Source organism: Cataglyphis hispanica, chromosome 1 (genome assembly GCF_021464435.1).
Source record: "Cataglyphis hispanica isolate Lineage 1 chromosome 1, ULB_Chis1_1.0, whole genome shotgun sequence".
In the NCBI taxonomy this organism is placed as follows: domain Eukaryota; kingdom Metazoa; phylum Arthropoda; class Insecta; order Hymenoptera; family Formicidae; genus Cataglyphis; species Cataglyphis hispanica.
Window position 1 is genome coordinate 8,022,759 of NC_065954.1, and position 18,030 is coordinate 8,040,788.

The 18,030-nt window shown below is 39.4% G+C and overlaps 1 protein-coding gene across 5 annotated transcripts in view; it reads right to left on the reverse strand.

The window, feature by feature from the left end:
* Positions 1-18,030, reverse strand: part of LOC126850104 (POU domain, class 6, transcription factor 1) — a 136,478-nt gene that overhangs the window by 104,940 nt on the left and 13,508 nt on the right. For 2 of the 5 annotated variants that reach the window (XM_050592801.1, XM_050592774.1), the window contains exon 2: positions 6,108-7,977. The exons of 1 other annotated variant lie outside the window; for it this stretch is intronic. The gene's annotated coding sequence lies outside the window, so the exon portion shown is untranslated. Of the gene's footprint in view, positions 1-6,107; positions 7,978-18,030 lie in introns of those variants that run through there. 2 more of the 5 variants (XM_050592810.1, XM_050592793.1) reach the window with 2 other exon arrangements.

An 18,030-nucleotide genomic window follows, 5' to 3' on the forward strand; every position in this document is an offset into this window, starting at 1 on the left:
GGTAGCTACCTAGAGCATGATGTGAATGTACGTACGATGCGTGTGTGTGCGTGCGTGCGGGTTTCCTTGGAGCGTGTGCGGGCGGGGATATATAGGGGGTCTCAGATCGCGGCTTATTATAGGGGCCCAGTAGATAAGGTGGGTTTAGAAACAACCGGGCGCCTCTGGCCAGCAGCTAGTTTCTACGTAGCCGCCGACATTCTCCTCTCTTGGTACGACAACGCCGCTTGGGGCTATGGAGGTGTGCGTATAAACCATCTCTAAGCTCCGAGGCTTCTTCGTGGCGCTCGCGATTTACGAGGGCGATTCCCGACAGTCAAGACGGCGATTTTAGAATTCTAGGCTCGGTCCAATTCGCGCGCGGCGCGACGGCAACATACGAATCGTAGCACGGCGTGTCTGGGATGCTCCATTGCTCCGTGCTCAAGTCCGCGAAGCTATAAATAACCGGGCGGATAATCGCCATATGGCCACGTATGCAACAAACCACTGACCATTTCTTCGTAGCACTCTGACGATACTCGCGTTTTCCCGCTACAGATTCACTCGTTAAAAATTTTTCATCCAAGTTACAAATTTCCAACTTTGTTTATCAAGACGACAATTGAAATCGCGAAAGACTTCTGTTCAACAATCAAGCCAAATCCCTAATAAATTTCTCATAAGTCCGCAGTTCTGACAGAAATGACCAACAAGTAACAGATAAGATTTATTAAAACTCGCAAAGAAGGTTCGAGTTTTTCATCTACATTTACTGAATACGATTGAAAGGGTGAATAACACGAGCAAAGAAATACGCGTGTGAGTGACCCTTTATACCCACTTAAAACACAGTGAAATAAAACGATCCCAGCGGGACCAGTTGGCAACCACCCATCGCGACATTGTCCTTACCCGAATTTTTTTTTTTCACGATCTCGTAATCGACCTCGGGCGCCCTAATGGCGAGGCATAATCGCGGCTTTGTGGCATCTAACCAGGCATTAAACGTTAAAGAGAAGTAGGAATAAAAGTCGCGCGTGCTCGTGTACGGTCGATTTGGATTATTTTATAGGCAAACTCGCCGGTTTGCTGCGATCGAGCGGTAAATGCAATATAATAATCGCGCGATAGATTAAACCGCTTCTCATGCTACACCCTTCTATATAGCAGTTTTGCTTCAACGGCACGAGAGCGAGCATAATTAAGGCGAGTGTACAAAGAATCCCCGCCGCATCCGTGTTGGTTAATTCGCATCGACCTTTAACTCGCGTACGTACATAAGCATATCGGCTAAGGTAATGGCCGTTCCGTGCGATACCATTCTGTCAGAAATCCGAGGGGCTTTGTCCCGAGTCACGAAACGCAAGGATTAAACTGAACAGCGGCGGCCGTTAATGCGACTGTGCGAACGCCTCGTCGGTTCAGTTACGAATGCACACGTGAAGAGAGAGGATGCGTGTGCGTGTACGTGAGCGCGTACGCGCGCATCCGCGAGCGAGAGTGCCCATAAATCGGCGCCGAAAGGGGTTCGGCATCAACCCGGCGTTAATCGAAGACGCGATATTTTCACGGCCCCATCCAAATTCTCGTTTGACGTTTTTTACAAATATTTTACATTATTCCGATGAAAATCTTTTTCCAGACGCTAATCGAAGCGAGGGCTAATCCCGTACACAGAAATGAGTTCACCGTACAAAAATAAAATTGTATACGCGAAAAGATTTCGGCAACATATGACGAATATCTATATTAATCCGAGACGCGATCTCTCCGCTTTATTCAGAAACACGGTACTCATTTACTTCTTTATAACGCATCTCGCGAAATCGATCGATTTTTTTAAATGTCACTTTTCGCTGAGAAAAGCCACTTGGCATCCGCAACGCGACAACGATGCCGTCTCTAACAATTTCGTGCGACGTGTCCTTCAGAGGGAAAGCGCAGGAAGAATATTTCATGTTTTACGGCGCCGGAGCGTCGTTGGGATTTTGCCGAATAAAAAAGTGTCAGCTCGCTGGCTAAATCAGAACGCTCCGAGTGCATTAAACTCCGAATTACCACAAATAGAACTTTAACCGCACATGCCCATTATAATGGCACCCCCTGCTGAAGATGTATTTACGTACTAAACCGCCTTCGTGGCTCACGCTGAGTCGTCGGAATTAACATCTGGCCCAAAAACGTGCAGCTCGGTTCATTGGACCCCTTTTTCTCGTTTTTATAAGCGAAGTAGTTGTTCTGTTAAAAGTACTCTCGATTATTTGCAGCAGACTGCCCATCGCTTTATCTTAAATTACTTATCGCTCTATTAAAAAATTGTTTAATTATTCTCTGTTGTTAAAGAGTAAATAAATTACTAATGATTTTTTTATAGTTGGAAAAAGAAAGAGAAAGAAAAGAGATTGCATTATTATTTTTAAAGAGAAAAAAAAAAGAAAAAATATAAACAAATGATTACTTGTTTAACTAATAATTTCCTCAGAATTACCTAATGCTTTCTCGATTTGTTAGTATTCGAATTCTTCTTCTCTCTGAGAAAGGCAACACTAGCAGTGGTTCGGAGACAAAATGATGTTGAAAGTGGTTTTACATGCAAATTAGGTCTATTAAAATATCAGAATACCCAGCGTATACAATAAAAACACGAGTGCTGAGGCAACTCTCTATCCATCAAATCATAAGCCGCTCCGAGCTATTATGTGCGTGCGTGTTTCTTCATGAATTATTAGAATTAATGAGTTCGCGCACATTGCTTTCTTTCACAATATTGCGGGAGGCTAATCATAAATGTGACGGGGGAAAAATTTTGGGGTGACAAAAGGTTCGTTAGAGCTACTTTTTTTACAATGCAAAATTGATGAAATTGCTAATATATTTCTCGCAGAAAGTATGATTCAACACGACATAAAATCATATTTTTTTACAGTGTATCTTTCATCGATGAGTAACAGTAGTTTTGCAAAAATAATAGCCATCTCTCGTAACAATGCACAAAGGGAAAGGATTGTATCTCGAATTTGTAGTTCATTTTCTGTTATGCAAGCAGAAAATAATCGTTAGATTGTAGCGTGCAAAACGATAAGTAAGTGTAAGGCTTCACACTTGACATACTGAGAGTTTCTGCAGCAAAACTTTCTAACCCGGGGCGATTTCCGAGTCGATAATCGATGAAGATTCTCGGTCGGAGGGGAAAACAGAATAGCGCGGCTGTAAAGCGAGCTGAAAGTGGGTAAGTTGTAGAACGAAATGTTATCGTGTGAAGGAGATTGTCGGGAGGGACTGAAAACTGGGCGAAGGGGAAGCCTTGAATGGAAAAACCAACGGAAGGGGGAGCGAGGGCGGTAAGAATAAGAGGAAAGAAAGGCAAGTAAAAGAGAGAATAGAAAGGGGTGAGACAAAAAGATATAAAAAAGGGATGCATCGATTCGTTTTCTTGACCTCGACACGGTGTGATTTCCCACTTTCATAAATCAATGCGTAACAATGAAAATTTGCTAATCTTTTCTGCATAATTATACATACATATATAAATACATACGTGTATATATATATATATATATATATATATATATATATATATATATGTATGTGTGATTAAGCAAAAGAGATCAGCACATGCAAACTTTCTTACAAATTGATTCATGAGAATTAGAAATAATTATTTTTCCAATATTAAGATTAAAAAAGAAATAGCGCGCAAAGCATGTAATGCTTGAGAAACAGTTTCACTAAAATTCGGCGCCGTTTAACCGACACGAGACATCTCGCTTTCTTTTGTTGATTCCGAAGCGCCTACACCAACGATATCGCGAGTCAAGTGTTTTCTTTGGGATTTTCTGCTTTCAGCTTTCCGCGTCTATTCCCACCGACAACGATTTTGCTCGGCCAAGCTTCAAGCCATCTCGCTTCCACCTTCGGCGGCTAGAATTCACTGCTCTTCCTCCCTTCCGACTCCGCCAACCCTCTCTTTCATCTACCCTTCGTGTTCCCGAGGCGGCAAGCAAAGAACTCTCCTACCCTCGGGCAGCTCACACTGATTTTCCACCCTCGTCACCCTTCCCGTCCACCATCGTCACCCCCCCTCTTCCTCTACCTCTGCCTCTGCCTCCTCTCCACCCCCAGAGTTCATGCCGTCACTCGTAGTCACGCCGCCAACACGTGCTCCTGTTTACCTCTCCGGTCATATGGTCCGGGAGATGACGCGACGCGTTCAACGACGTCGCCGTGTTTAATCACAAATATCTGTCAATATATATACTATGCATATCTCGCATAATCAAAAAAAACTTAAGTCGGCTTTACCTTCGTCGCTCGCACGACATTCCTGATTTTTGATAAAAGTTCTTTCAGAGAAAAACTTAACAACGTTTATATATAAATAATGAAAATATCTAGAAATATAGTCACCTAGTATTGCGGTATCTCATTATTTATAAACAACAAGTCGGTTTTATCGAATTTTATTTTGAGCTCTTTTTGATAAATTTAGATTACCTAGTTCAGTATACATGTGATGTATAACTGTTCTGTACTCAATATCTTTCTTTATTCTTTCTTTTTCTCACTTTAGTATGTATGTATTCATATTAAATATATAATTATATACGATATAGACACGACATGACAAAATAATCTTTTGTAAATATTCTTTTATACGTATTTATTAATATATATTGTTTCAGATTTAACATAAATAAATAAATATGTTTACACTATATTATAGAAGGATATTTTGTCATGTCGTGTCGTGTCATATAATGTAAACTTTACAAACGACTTTTTTACAAAACGAATTATTTCATGATAACTATATTATTGAGTTACCAGATTATTATCATAACTTTTATTTGTCGAATTTTATATATCATCTTCCGTATTTTAGAAAACGCAATAAATTTTTTTGAAAAAAATTAAGAAATGATATCTTAATCGAGTTTTTAAAATACAATTAATTAATTAATTGATTCAAATATAATTCTAACCTTAATTATATTTTTCTTAAATTTATAATTTCCTTTCTCAAGTTCTAAATTTAGTTTTTACTTCTAATGTATTTATGATTGTCTTAATAACTGTATGCATAATTTAAAGTAAATGAGGATATTACATCAGATAAAAATAGCTTGATTATATCACATTCCTGCTAGTCACGATAATTATTACGTATTATCATATACATTCTTATCTAATATAATATCTACATAATATTGATTCTTCATGTTATCAGATGGAAAAAAAAATGATGAAGATTAAGAAGCATGCGCAACGGTATTACGTTTATGTGTCCGGCCGATCCTTTAATTAGCATTTCCAGGTCACACACTCGACGCGAGTATACGCGGGCGTGCATAATTATCGCGCTAATTATTAGTACATAGCTAAGTATTCAGATGAAATTATCACCGAGTTGGAGTGAAGCGCATAGAACGAAACGCTGCTTTCGATCCCTCGCGAGCAGAATTCCCGCGTGACCAGCTTTGGGAGAGGAACTTCCTTAATTACCGAGATTAACTAAATGGTATCGAGCCAACGATTATCGCTCACGACGCACGCAATTGCCGTCTGAATATGCGCATAACAGTGAAAACGGATAAATAGATCTCAGAGCTGAGTTTCCGCTTCATTCTTCTAGTAATTGCTTTAAGCGTGTCTTAATCTATCCGGTTCATTCAACACGTTAAGTATTATTAGATCTATATTAACATAATAAATGATACTGCTATGCTGATAAAAAAATTCTACTGTTTATAAAAAATTGTACCCAACTGCTTCTTAATTGTCTTTTTAAGATTATGAGATACATAAAATATAAAATTAATAAATTTCCATTACTGATATCTGTTTCCGAAACATTATATAAAACACGCTTGTATATGTATAAGCTATATATACATGTATAAATATATAAATATATATATATATATATATATATATATATATATATATATATATAATGCGTGCATGTGATGCGCACGCAGGCGCGTTTGTATGCGCGGTAAATCGATGTGTGAGTGCAAAGCTACACACGTGCAAAAGCAACCGGGCGCATTTAGAAGGCCCATCTAATTACGAAGATTAACCCGGGCTTGTAATAAGTAGGGGCAAACTCGCGCTCTGACACTCACCTGAGGCGATCTGTGACTGATGTATTTGGGACGTCGTCCTGACGCGGGTTTATCTAGCGGCAATTATTTATCTTCGCCACGGTGCAATTCCGTCGCGGGATCTCGTCGATCAACGGCAGCCTAATGTCTATTTTTCTCTCTCGTTCTCTACGATGCCACGCTTACACCAAGGCACGACTTCAAATTCTTTTTCGTTTCAAATTCTCTCCAAAGATCTCCTTCTTCTGGCGCTTCCCTTGCCGATCTCCCGGTATTTTTCCTATCGGCGAATATTAATAGTTTATTTTGATAGTAAGATCAGCCGAACAAGAAGCGGACGATTCACTGATACATCAGCCGCTGGTGACATCAGCCTACTTAATTACTGCGGGTAATTGCGACTAATTAGGAGCGATTAAGAAGCAAACAGTTAATTGCCCACAATTTGATAAAATACTGCTTTGATCGATTCAACCTCCTCTTGTATTCGCCTGAACAGTTGAAAGAAATTTTGGAAGGCGAGACGTCTTCGAGCCGTTTCCTGGATATTCCAAATGACCGGGAAACAATAATTTACCGATTTGATTCTCGATAAAGTTCCACTGCGCAGATAATCGGTAGATAGTACACCTTACGTGTAATGTGGTTTTAATTATTTTATTTGTGCGCGTCAAGCCATGCACTTCGTAGTTGTTGTCCGTAACATATAATTTCGTGTTGAAAAACACCGATGTGTTCACGCGATGAACATGCGAGTATCGTAATTATCAGCGTACTCGTCGCAATAATAAGAAACTTATTAAAGCCGGAGTCCTTGTCTCATAGCTTTCTTTTGCTCAGCGACAATGCTGACAAGCGAATACGCTACTTAAAAATGCGTATCTCTTTTCGAAGCTGATAGATAAATCTGGACCCCTTACGTCAAAATTGTTGGGCTCTTTATAATTAATTTGATTTCACCTTTCTGTTTGCACTTAACGCGATTTAATTCATTCCCACGCACTTACTCCGAATTTACGTTTGGTGAGTGTGGAATAAACCAGAGCAATCACCTTGACCTGAAACAGCTGGTGATGAAATGACGCTAATGTCAAAAGAGTTAACTGTTTGAGTTTATCACTTAACCGAGGATGCTTCGACCACACGTTTCACTGGCCAACTGTCACAAAGTTCACTGCGCTCAATTGTCCGCGAAGCGCAGACTGAAAAATTCCACTTCTATGAGCCACGTGCTGATAGGCCGGATAAATCGACGCACGCAACTGCACGTCCAAACTTCTCGATCACTACGTAGTTTCACACACACTATTTATTTAGCGGCACGTCGCAAAGTGCGATGTTTTCGAAGGAAGCGTCGAACGTTGTCTGCTCGACTTGACCTTCTCCAATTGTCTGTTAGCTCCAATTCCTCTTCCAATTTGGAATGAAATTTTTCTTCGAATCACAATCGATACTGCGAGCGACGATCCAGATCTTGTCGCGGATTCGATGTCTCGGAGAAGGTAGGCGATCCAATCTTCCCCTCGTGCTGTCCTTGATTGGCAGCGTGGTCGTGCACGTTGCGCGGTTGGAGCTCGCCGCGAAAACTCGGACCTAAACCCTGACGGTCCGCAGTCTGGCTGCGTAGTGGCACCGCTGTACAACCGAGGGAAGACAACCCGCCGTGACGATTCTCCCGCCTGGTAGGTAGTCAGCATAGAAGGGGTAATGGGGGCGGTACATTGGGCGGTACGATGCGCGGAGGTGGTCCACGAGTTACTCGCGAGATCCCGTTGTTATGATTGTTATGAGTGTCCGAGCTGCCTCCCGCGATGCACTTTAGGGGTGGTACACTCGCGAGAGGTACCTCTGTCCGTCTCTGTTTTTCCAGCATGTTCGCATCCCACTCGCTCTGTAATATAACCACCACGAGCTCGAACGAGCTCGTAACCGTGATGCAAATCAGCCCAACGGGGTTGGTGAGTTCGCCAGCGGGGATGCCCGGGAGGAGCAATCGGTACCGAGGATGAGACTCTTGGAGAGTCCGTCGCGAGAGGAAAGAACATGATCGACACGTAAGTAGCGATATGGTTTTAAGAATTGATCGGTAGAATCAACAGATATGGAATCAAAAGATAGGACCAGTACCACCAATCTGATAGTTGAACAATAAGAAGGTCGCTGATATCATTGGAGAACACATTATCAGCGATGTTAGACGCGGTAAGATTCATTCTTGACTGAAAACTATTATGTATATTTTTAATATTGGCGATTAATAATATTTAACATGATTAAGAGAAAGGATTCTTGGGTACATGCTTGTTAATCAATTATAAGATTATTCATAGAAACAATTGAATTCAAATCTAGATGTTGTGAAGACCAAATGGTCCATAACTTTCTTACAATCTGCGATACGTGTATGACATAATAAATTATAAAGTAGCGAATTCTACATAAAAATTGTCGCAAAAAATTTTAATTGAAACATACCCAGCAATCAATTATAGCATCTTTGACCAATCTTTAATTTCTCTACATAAATTAGGAATATTTCTTGTCACATTCTCTTCTACACATTGGAATTAAAATATTATGAATCATCATAAGAAAAAATTACAAGATGATAATTTCATATGACAGTTCATTATTTATTTTGAGTAAATACGCAAATTTTAATGAATATAGCACGTCAAAGATAGCTGATTCCAATTCATTTATTTCTCTCTTTGATTTTCTTTTTTGGGCAGTTAAGTGCAATAGATTCATGATGATAATAATGTAAGTATCTGGCTATAGCATTTTAATGTTTTGGCCTATCACACAAATTAATATAATCTCGACAATGATGGTGTTTTGCGTGGCATTTCAATCGTTGTTCAAGCTGGTTAATCACGGAATTATAACCGAAGCATAACGCGTATAAGTGATAAGTGCGTATCGCTGAAATGACAATCTACTTCAAATCGTTTCACGTAATTATGCGCATTTACTCTATTCGTGCAGAAATACTTTATACCAATCGAGTAATCTTCATTAATATTACGAGGTTCATTTGGATATTAATTTTTATGGATAGTTACAAATGCGTCGGAACGCGACATTTTCGCGCATTCAACCCTCCGACGACGCGAACGGAAACGGTACCACAAGCTGTAAAATTTTCAATTTTATTTCAACTAATTAAAATTTTACGTAAGTTTTTTTTGTATATAAAATTGTTCTTAATAAGATTTATAAAATGCATATTTTTTAATATGTATTTATTTATTCGACGATTTATTTCTCTTTTAAGAGACAATTTGCAGAATATTTTTTGAGAATTTCACTAATTATCTTTTGATATCACATTAAATTTTTTTTAAAGATATACATTAATTACGAGAACCACGATTTTTTAAGGATTATATTGTTTTTATATTGTTATTTTTTTAAGAATTATGTTGTTATTTTTTAAGGATTATATTGTTATATTATTATTATATAATTGTTATTATAAAGTATAATATTTTTGGAAGAGAAAGATATGTATTTCTCGAAGAGTCATATATGAAAAAATTAAAATTATAATTTCCACAATTTCCACTAATTACAATTTATTTCGTTTGATTCATTTCTAGTTCCGTTCTTAACTCCAAATCAGAACGAAATCGCCGACATGATTCGATTACAAATCCATTCCGATGCGTACAAAACTGTAGGCGTACGAAGTTACACGCTGCGCGAGCTGGAAGGGTGCGTTTATTAAGATAGAATTTTACCCCTTTCCTGCCTACATGCCACCCTCGCCGACGCCACTGACACCGTCCGCACCCTCGGTGTTTTAATGCTCTCTCCCCTCAATTTCTCTGACGTCGACCCCGACCATATTCCAGCGTGATTCGATCCTTAGACACGATTCGAGCGATTCAATAGCTAGTTTAGTTTAAATGCCAGTTCAATTTTTCGTGAAATTTTTTCTACAGCTACTTTTGTTATACTTGGCTAATTCTAAATTAATGTAATTAATGTAATTAATTATTTAGCCACTTAAAATAATTGTCTTTTTATCGATTATAAAATACGCAAAAAAAGTGACAGAGTAAAAAAGTCTAAGTAATATTTCCAATTATTTACTCATAAATTGTAAAAAAAATCCATCAGTGTATAAAAATGTTCATCAATCTATATGTATTACATCATTGTGGTGTGATGAAGACGTTTAATTAATTTTGCAATTTAAATATGATCGAAATAGATAACATTCATATTCATATCCAGATTTCTCTGTAAGTTATTCATATTCTTCTGTAATTAATGTAATGAATAACTATTTGCAAATTTTGATGAAATTATTGTAAAATTAATAACGATAGATATAGCGTTGTAGCCAATACAATTTTAAGACTAAACATAGATAAATGCTAGCCTAGCGTAAGTAGAAATAGACGAGTATAATAATTTCCACGCTATTTCGAAATGTGTGGAAAAAAAAAAACTTGAACGAGAATAAATTGATTAATACAGGTGCAATGACACATTATCGCGGGGTCAATGAAATTCAACGCGTCGTATCGGTCGTCTTTTTTTCCCCACGAGCATGTTACGTCGAGCGTCGACATAGAAGAAGGGAAAGTCTCTTACACGAAATATACGAGGAAATGAATGAATATAGCTGTCCTTCTTCCTCCTGAGGGTCCACGTGCTTTTCACATATAACTCGTCCCCGTGGAGGCAGGAGTGTAGCCAGCTGGTGGTTGAAGTTGTAGGAGTCGGCAGGATGTGTCTCTACTCTCTCGCCCTATTCCTTCTATCCCGCTTTCCCGCTTTCCCCCCCGCAGACGTTTCTACTCTCTCGCTCGCCGGCGAACCGGCGACACTCGTTCCACTTCCTGCAAACCGTGCTTGTCCTCTTTCCGCCTTGCGTACGATCTCCCTCGCACTCCTTCTCCGCACGCCGCCGCCGACTCATCCCCCGTGCTAGGGTGCTTCGTCTTTCTCCCCCGTCCCACCGGATCGATTAAAACTACAAAGTGTTGCCTCTCCATCCGTTGGTACGCTCATTCGTGGTCGACTACATTGCTTCGGCACTCTCCTGACGGCACTGGGTTACCAACTCTTCCCCGGCCTCTCTCTTTCTCTCTCTCTCTCTCTCTCTCCCTCTCTTTTTCTTCTCTCTCTCTCTCTCTCTCTTTCTGCTTCTCCGCCCGCGTGCCGTTCCGTCTTTCCCCTTTCAGCTCAACTGCCGTCGCCTCTTTTTTCGTCCTTTTATCAGAGGATCTCCGTATTCATGGGCGTTCGCTTCGCTTCCTGATAATCCCCGCGTAAAACTTCTCTGTCCCGTCGGGATTGCTCTCGCGCGCACCACCTTTCCCCTTTTCGCTCACGTGAGGGACATTGGTTGTATGTCGTGTTACTTTTCACCCTTAAGTTTTCTATTTGCAGATACGCGAAACAAAAGGTTTCTTTGCATTCGTTTATTAAATTATTGCTAATTGAGATGATTGCTAAAAGCATTCAAAAATACAATGTGTCAATCTTTACAAATCTTTTCGATTTTATTATCTCATTTCACTTATATCTTCAATTTTCTAATTGTTTAGACATAATTATCTAAACAGTTAAGGAATATAAATTGCAAAAATGCTAGCGTTTTCGTTTAATTTTAATTAAAACGGTACCGATAAAAATCGTTTAATCAATATCATTAGCAACGAAATCAATAGACTTTTGATTAACAATAAATGAAATCATTTGTATAAAAATAAAACAGTGTAATCTCTCATAGTAGCAAGCTAGCAAGATTAGTCGGATCTTCCTGCCGCGTGAAAGGTAAAGCGCGATTATATCCTCGGGGCCCCTGTCAGTTCCTTCCCGGAGCCTTGCTCGCTTTAAGTCGCAGCAACCTGGCTAATAACAGAGCCAGTAGAAGTCCAAGCAGTCTTTACGACCATCTTCCCAGAAGTATAAACCCTGGATCCTCGGCCAACATTCATCGAGCTACGTCCTACCTCTCTTCGGAGCATCGTACGGGCCCGCGAAATTTTGCAAGGGCTAATTAAATTGCGAAAGAGGCCCCGACAACAAAGTTGCTTGCGTGATCGCTCCTTTAAGTATCACCGCCGTCGTCCAATCCGCGTTGAAAAACACGAAGAAACAAGCTGATCCGAGAGAGAATGAAGATGAGTAAGAATAGAGGCGCCAGTATGAGTCGGGGCGAACGAAATAATGATGCTTCGCGACGATCAAGGCGAATATTATGAATATTGTCACGAATATACGTAAAATCCTCGCATGTTTTCAACTTTCTTTATGCGCAGCCCGGCGGATGCAGTGCGGATGCCGCAAGACGAAAACGAGGAGGGGGAGGAGGCAAAAGAAGAAGTATCACGCTTCTGGCGGAAGAACTTCTTCCTCGCGTGACTACGTAATAAATGGCAGGGAGATTATTCCCAAAATTGTTTTCTTATGTCGCATCCAACTGCGCGAGAAGAAGCGTTAGCAGGTGCTCGACGAAGATAATGTTTGAAGATGTTGCGCCGCGTACAAGGCAAGTATTTCAGACGAAGCTATCCAAAAGAGCATCTCTTTGTGATCATTTCCCCACTGACCGATAATTTCGCACCTCATTGTTGGATAATAACCGTATAGCAACACTGCGGTGTGCTTTCGATACCCACTTCCGATCAAGAGACTTTTTCACACCGCAGCCAAAGATTTCACGAAGCACGAACTTCGTGGGACATCGTCGAAGTTGAGTATTCCTTTTATCCTTGATGTGCTTCCTTTTTGCGACGGCATTGAATTACCGGCTGGCACGTAGAGTCCCTGTATCTCTAAGAAATTTCGGCTTCACGATTTATTTTTTACTTTTCGGTATTCATATAATGGCTCTTCGAGATCTCTTTTTCTTCGAGAAAACTTTGATTCGCGCACATAATATGCAAGCTTATTGCAAATATTAAAATATGATAATATAATCTTACAATTGATATCTTACGATTTGCTCTAATGTAACATTATTAAAATTTAATACGAGGGGCAAGTTATTGAGACGTATTACATTCTATACAGTAAGTATACTTGTAAATAATAAACGGGGTGCATCACCCGCATCTTTTCAAGGAGACACAAAGAGCGTGTGATTTCAAGATATCCGGTATATAATGCTTCATTACGAAATTTTAAACTGATGCTGCGGTGTAAGATAATATTTTTGTTTAAGAAATCTGAGAATTTTTTTAAGGAAACAATTTTAGTCTTATTTTACGCGCACGGGCGTAGCAATTAACGTGGCATTATTTATCTAATTATAAGTGTATATATTTTACAAAAATATTTTCAATGAGTCTGTTAATATTAATCAATCGTACAAAGAAACTTGGGCAATTAAAATCAATCTTTTTGTTATATCTTCTGCTATTCTTTACAACAGATATTTTATTAGAATGTTTCATTCAACTCAGTTTAATTTTACTTTTAATATTCCTCGTTATTTCTGTTACTTTGAATGATCAAAATACTTATGCTACGTAGTGTGTGACCGGTCAATACTTGCTAAGGCACTCGAAGACGAGTCAGCCCGTACCTTCGCACCGCTTCCGGACAATATTTAGCCGCGCTTCTCTGCTCGGTAGCTTCGATCATTAAAACGTGCGTATATAGCCTCATAATATCGCAATCCGCGGCCATAATTTACATCGTTTTATAGTTCAAACTGCAACCTACGTATAGGCAGCGGCGCTCAAGCCTTTGAAACAAGCTATTCCCGTTCAACTTGTACTGGTTGCTCATAAAGTTTGTTGACTATTTTCCTTGACGCATGCTCGACGCATAAGAGGGCGTTTAATTCTATGCCACTCTCATTAAAAGTTTCATTAATCAGAGCATTAAACTGATTGTTTTTTTAAGATCAATCTCTTAGCAATCTAAATAATAGCAATATAAATTTATAATGTAACAGAATCTGAAAATATTTGTGAATAAATGAATTGAATATAAAATAAATAATGACAGTTTGTCCAGTAAATAATAATACTACTGATTTGTTGTCAATTCTAAATACTATATTAATGTTAAAAAAATTATTAAATGAAATTATTTTAAACACAGTTTTTATGACTTGAAATTACTTTGATAGTCTATAAACATATTGTGAAATTTTCAATATTCTCTTTCCTAAAAAATATAGAAAACGGAACTTTTTTATGTACGAGAGTCAAAGAATCTTCAGGAGCACTAGTCACATTTGCCATATAACTTATACGAGTGCGAATTTGCGAATTTGATGTGCGTCGAAAATTGAGATATACTGTTTTATAGGGAACATCTGAATGTGGGGGGGCTCTTTTATGAAGTTACCACGAAGGAATGGTTGCTCGGGTTACTTTGAATGGCAGGTATCGTTCGTTTCTTTGAAGATGAGAGTAAGCTATTACTAAAATTACTGACGAATTACCGACACTCGCAAATCAAAATTCGTGGCTTTCTTTGCCGAGATGAGCGCGTTGATTGGCATTGTTAGAATTTATTGCCAGCTGAATGTTCCGCGATTTCGCAAAAGAAACGCAGAATAGCTTCAACAATTGCATTTCCAGTCTGAGTGTCTGCACATCTAACAATAAGTCTGGACATAAACACGTGTAGTAATTAAAGGAAGAGACAGGATTATTACGTCGATTATAAAGTCGTGTTTCTTCTTGATTCTAAAATACTGAATATTTCGCGATATTATCAGCGAAATTTCTCACCGTGTACAAAGTTTTATGTTTATGTTTATGTTTATGTTTCAACAACTTTAATGTGACAATCGTTATTTGTTCTTTTATAAATTGCGTTGGAAATTGGTCTCACTACTTTCTAACATAATTTTTCGAACGTAAAATCAGAATAGATAAGATCAGATTACATAAAGTATGAGTTATCGGATTGATAACAAAATGTCGTATATCATTAATTTTATCATTTTTTTATTAATACCAACTGCGACTAATGTAAAATATTTCAAAAATATCGAAAATAAAATTACATATCAAATAAGTTGCATACAAATTTGTTAAATTAAAATCCTATTTTCCAAGAATGCCTTTACTTTGCATTACCTATTCTACCTAATCATCTTGAATGATTGAATACTCGTGTCAATTACAACAAAAAAAAAAAGTGCAATATTCGAACTAATGAGAACACGTATGAAAGAGACGCAATGATTTCGCGAGTCTGCAGGCCGATATGCTACGCACGTTTCGACGAAGGTCGAGTAACTCATAATTGTCTTTATGCGTTTCACTGCTTACGGTCGAAGCGAACCAAAATGTCGTAATTTTGCTTCAAGCACAGTTTTACTCAGACGCCCGCCGGTATATCGCCAGGCAAAACGGAGAAGGCGAATGTCCGCTGGGGGTTCGAGGGGAGGGGCACGAGCGCCTGACCTAATTTACATACATATAAAGCGCATTCGATGTGTTTTAGGGGCCGTAAATCGACGCAGCTACGTGAATCGTTAAACCCTTCCTTGCCGCAACATCCCAACGATGCGTACCGAAGAGAATCCCGTGGATATGTGTGCGTTGATATAATATGACACACACGCGCGATTACATTCACAGTCTTTCTCTATCGCATCGTATATATATACACACATATGTCCATATGTATTCACGTGTTGCGTGTACAAACGCGCGAATTAGAAGCTTGGTGTAAATCGAATCGAGCATCGCGAAACGCGTATATTTCTTAAATTTGACCGGTGCCTCTCGCATATAATGCATATAACGATAAGAGAGATAGGGAACCACTGCGGCTGCAGCTGCGATCGCGACGATTATGACTCGGCGTCGTAAAATTCGCACGAGCACAATCTTTGTTCCTTCGAAAAGCAAGTCGCTCCAGAAATTCGCTCGATCAGGCGCTGTCGAATTTTCCGACAATATACAGCGCGTGCGATTTTTCTAATTATGGGTGATTAATTTTTACGAGTACTCCGTAAAGCGCGACAGACAGGTGCTCCTTGGGAGAGAAAAGAAAAAAAGAAAAGTAGAGGGGGAGTTAAGAAAAGGAATATTCAGAACTGCGTACAGTACGGAAAATAGTTTGCTGACTATTGCGTCTAGTAGTGATAAGGATGATAGTATCATCGGTGACTGTATTCCCGTTGGTAGTGGTGCCGATAAAGTTAAGGCCATTGGCGAACGATGCAGGGGCCGCGTAATGACAATGCAGAGCGTCGTAAACGCGTTTATGTTCAGAGTTACATTATAGTAATATCTGCCAGCGTCCAGTGAATGCCTCCACGGCGTTACCCTTTCGCGACCCTTTCGCGACCAGCTCTTCAGTTTTTTTCGGGTTTTCTTGCATTTAGATTACTTTTAGACATCGTTTTGTCACTTTCGAATATAAGATTCAGTGTGACTAAATTTATTATTCGTTTTCATTAAAAGTTTTGTTTCTTTTTTTATTTTAAGAAAAGGCTGGACATTATTTTCTCAAGTTTTTGTAATAAATAATAAAATATCCTGTTAAAAAAAACTATGTACTTTTGCTTTTGATATAACTGCGAAATATAATCATCACATATGTATCATATAAATATTCAACTCTCTTTCATTTCCATATACTAAGTATATCAGTACGCGCACACAGAATTCGTTGAAACTCGTAATTGTCGATATTAATATTTCGATTAATTTAGCGCCTTCGGGGAACAAAAGATAATTTAACTTTTAACATTATCGCCTTATTTGAAAATTTTGCAGTAATGATATCTATATACCGTAGTGACGTAGAGACATCGACGAGTGGCGACTCTTTTCCGTCGCTACGCTTCTCTTTTTCCGTAATCTCTCAACTAAAATTCAAGCAAGCTCTTCGTTCTCCATAGTATCAGGAGGTTGTCTCAACGACAGCCTCTCCTTCTCGACTCTCTGATGTTCTCCTTTCCGTCTTGGAGCGACCGACGCCGCTACCCCTATCTCGCACCTATTATAGTCTCGAAAGAATTTTCTCACCAATATCGCGAGAGCATGTTTTCCGCAAAAACATCAACACACGGAACCAATCGGTACCACTTGTGAACCTGAATGATACAAGACGATTTACTTTTTTGAACGATACATGAATAGCCAAGGATATTACGCAAGACGATAAAGAGATAGTGTCGAAAAGAGAACCTTAAGGCGACGCGAAGGATGCTCAAAGAGTGATGAGGAGGGTGAAACGGAGAAGCCGAGGGAGAAGGAAGAGCAGGAGGAGGAGAAACGACAAGATGGCAGAGTTGTAAAGTCCTGCGCGTGACACCGGGTTATGTTATGTTCGCCGCGTTTGTGTTGGCGATCCCACGGATGGCGGGGCCCCGTGGACATTGCGATGGTTTATTCGTGGGTATACATGGTTAGATGGCACTCGGTATTGCTCGTACACTGCGTTTATGGGGCATAACCGGGGGTGGCCGCTCGCACAGATTATTTTGGCTTGATCAATTTGATAACTCCGTGCTGTTACGCGCCCACCTTGCTGATTACGCACTCACGCCTCCAGAGACGGATTAATATTTATTAAGGTCGATATACTCGACCGATGCGTACCCTAAAAGTATTATTGTGTCTTTGCTTAAAAAACAAAAAAAAAAAAAAAATATGCCGACATTATCCGCGCTTTATCTCTTCGTATCAACTTTTCGTTTTTTATAAATCTCATTATTCGCGATAAATTTATTGGTCCAATAATTATTTTGTAGCATGAGACTAGTCAGGCGAAATGTAAGCTGAAACAGATTCTTTTTATACATCGTAAAAGATGCAGCAGGTGTGCCGGTCGCAGGTTTCCCACAAGTTCTTTGTACCTCGAACGAACGTGCTAATTGGATCGTAATATTAGGATAAATATGCGTATTCGACACCGTCCGTTCGTCGTCGATCGCTATCAGTTACGCCGTTTGTGCGCGCACCGGTATCGGGGGGGATTTATTCTCGCCTCGGCAAGTGAA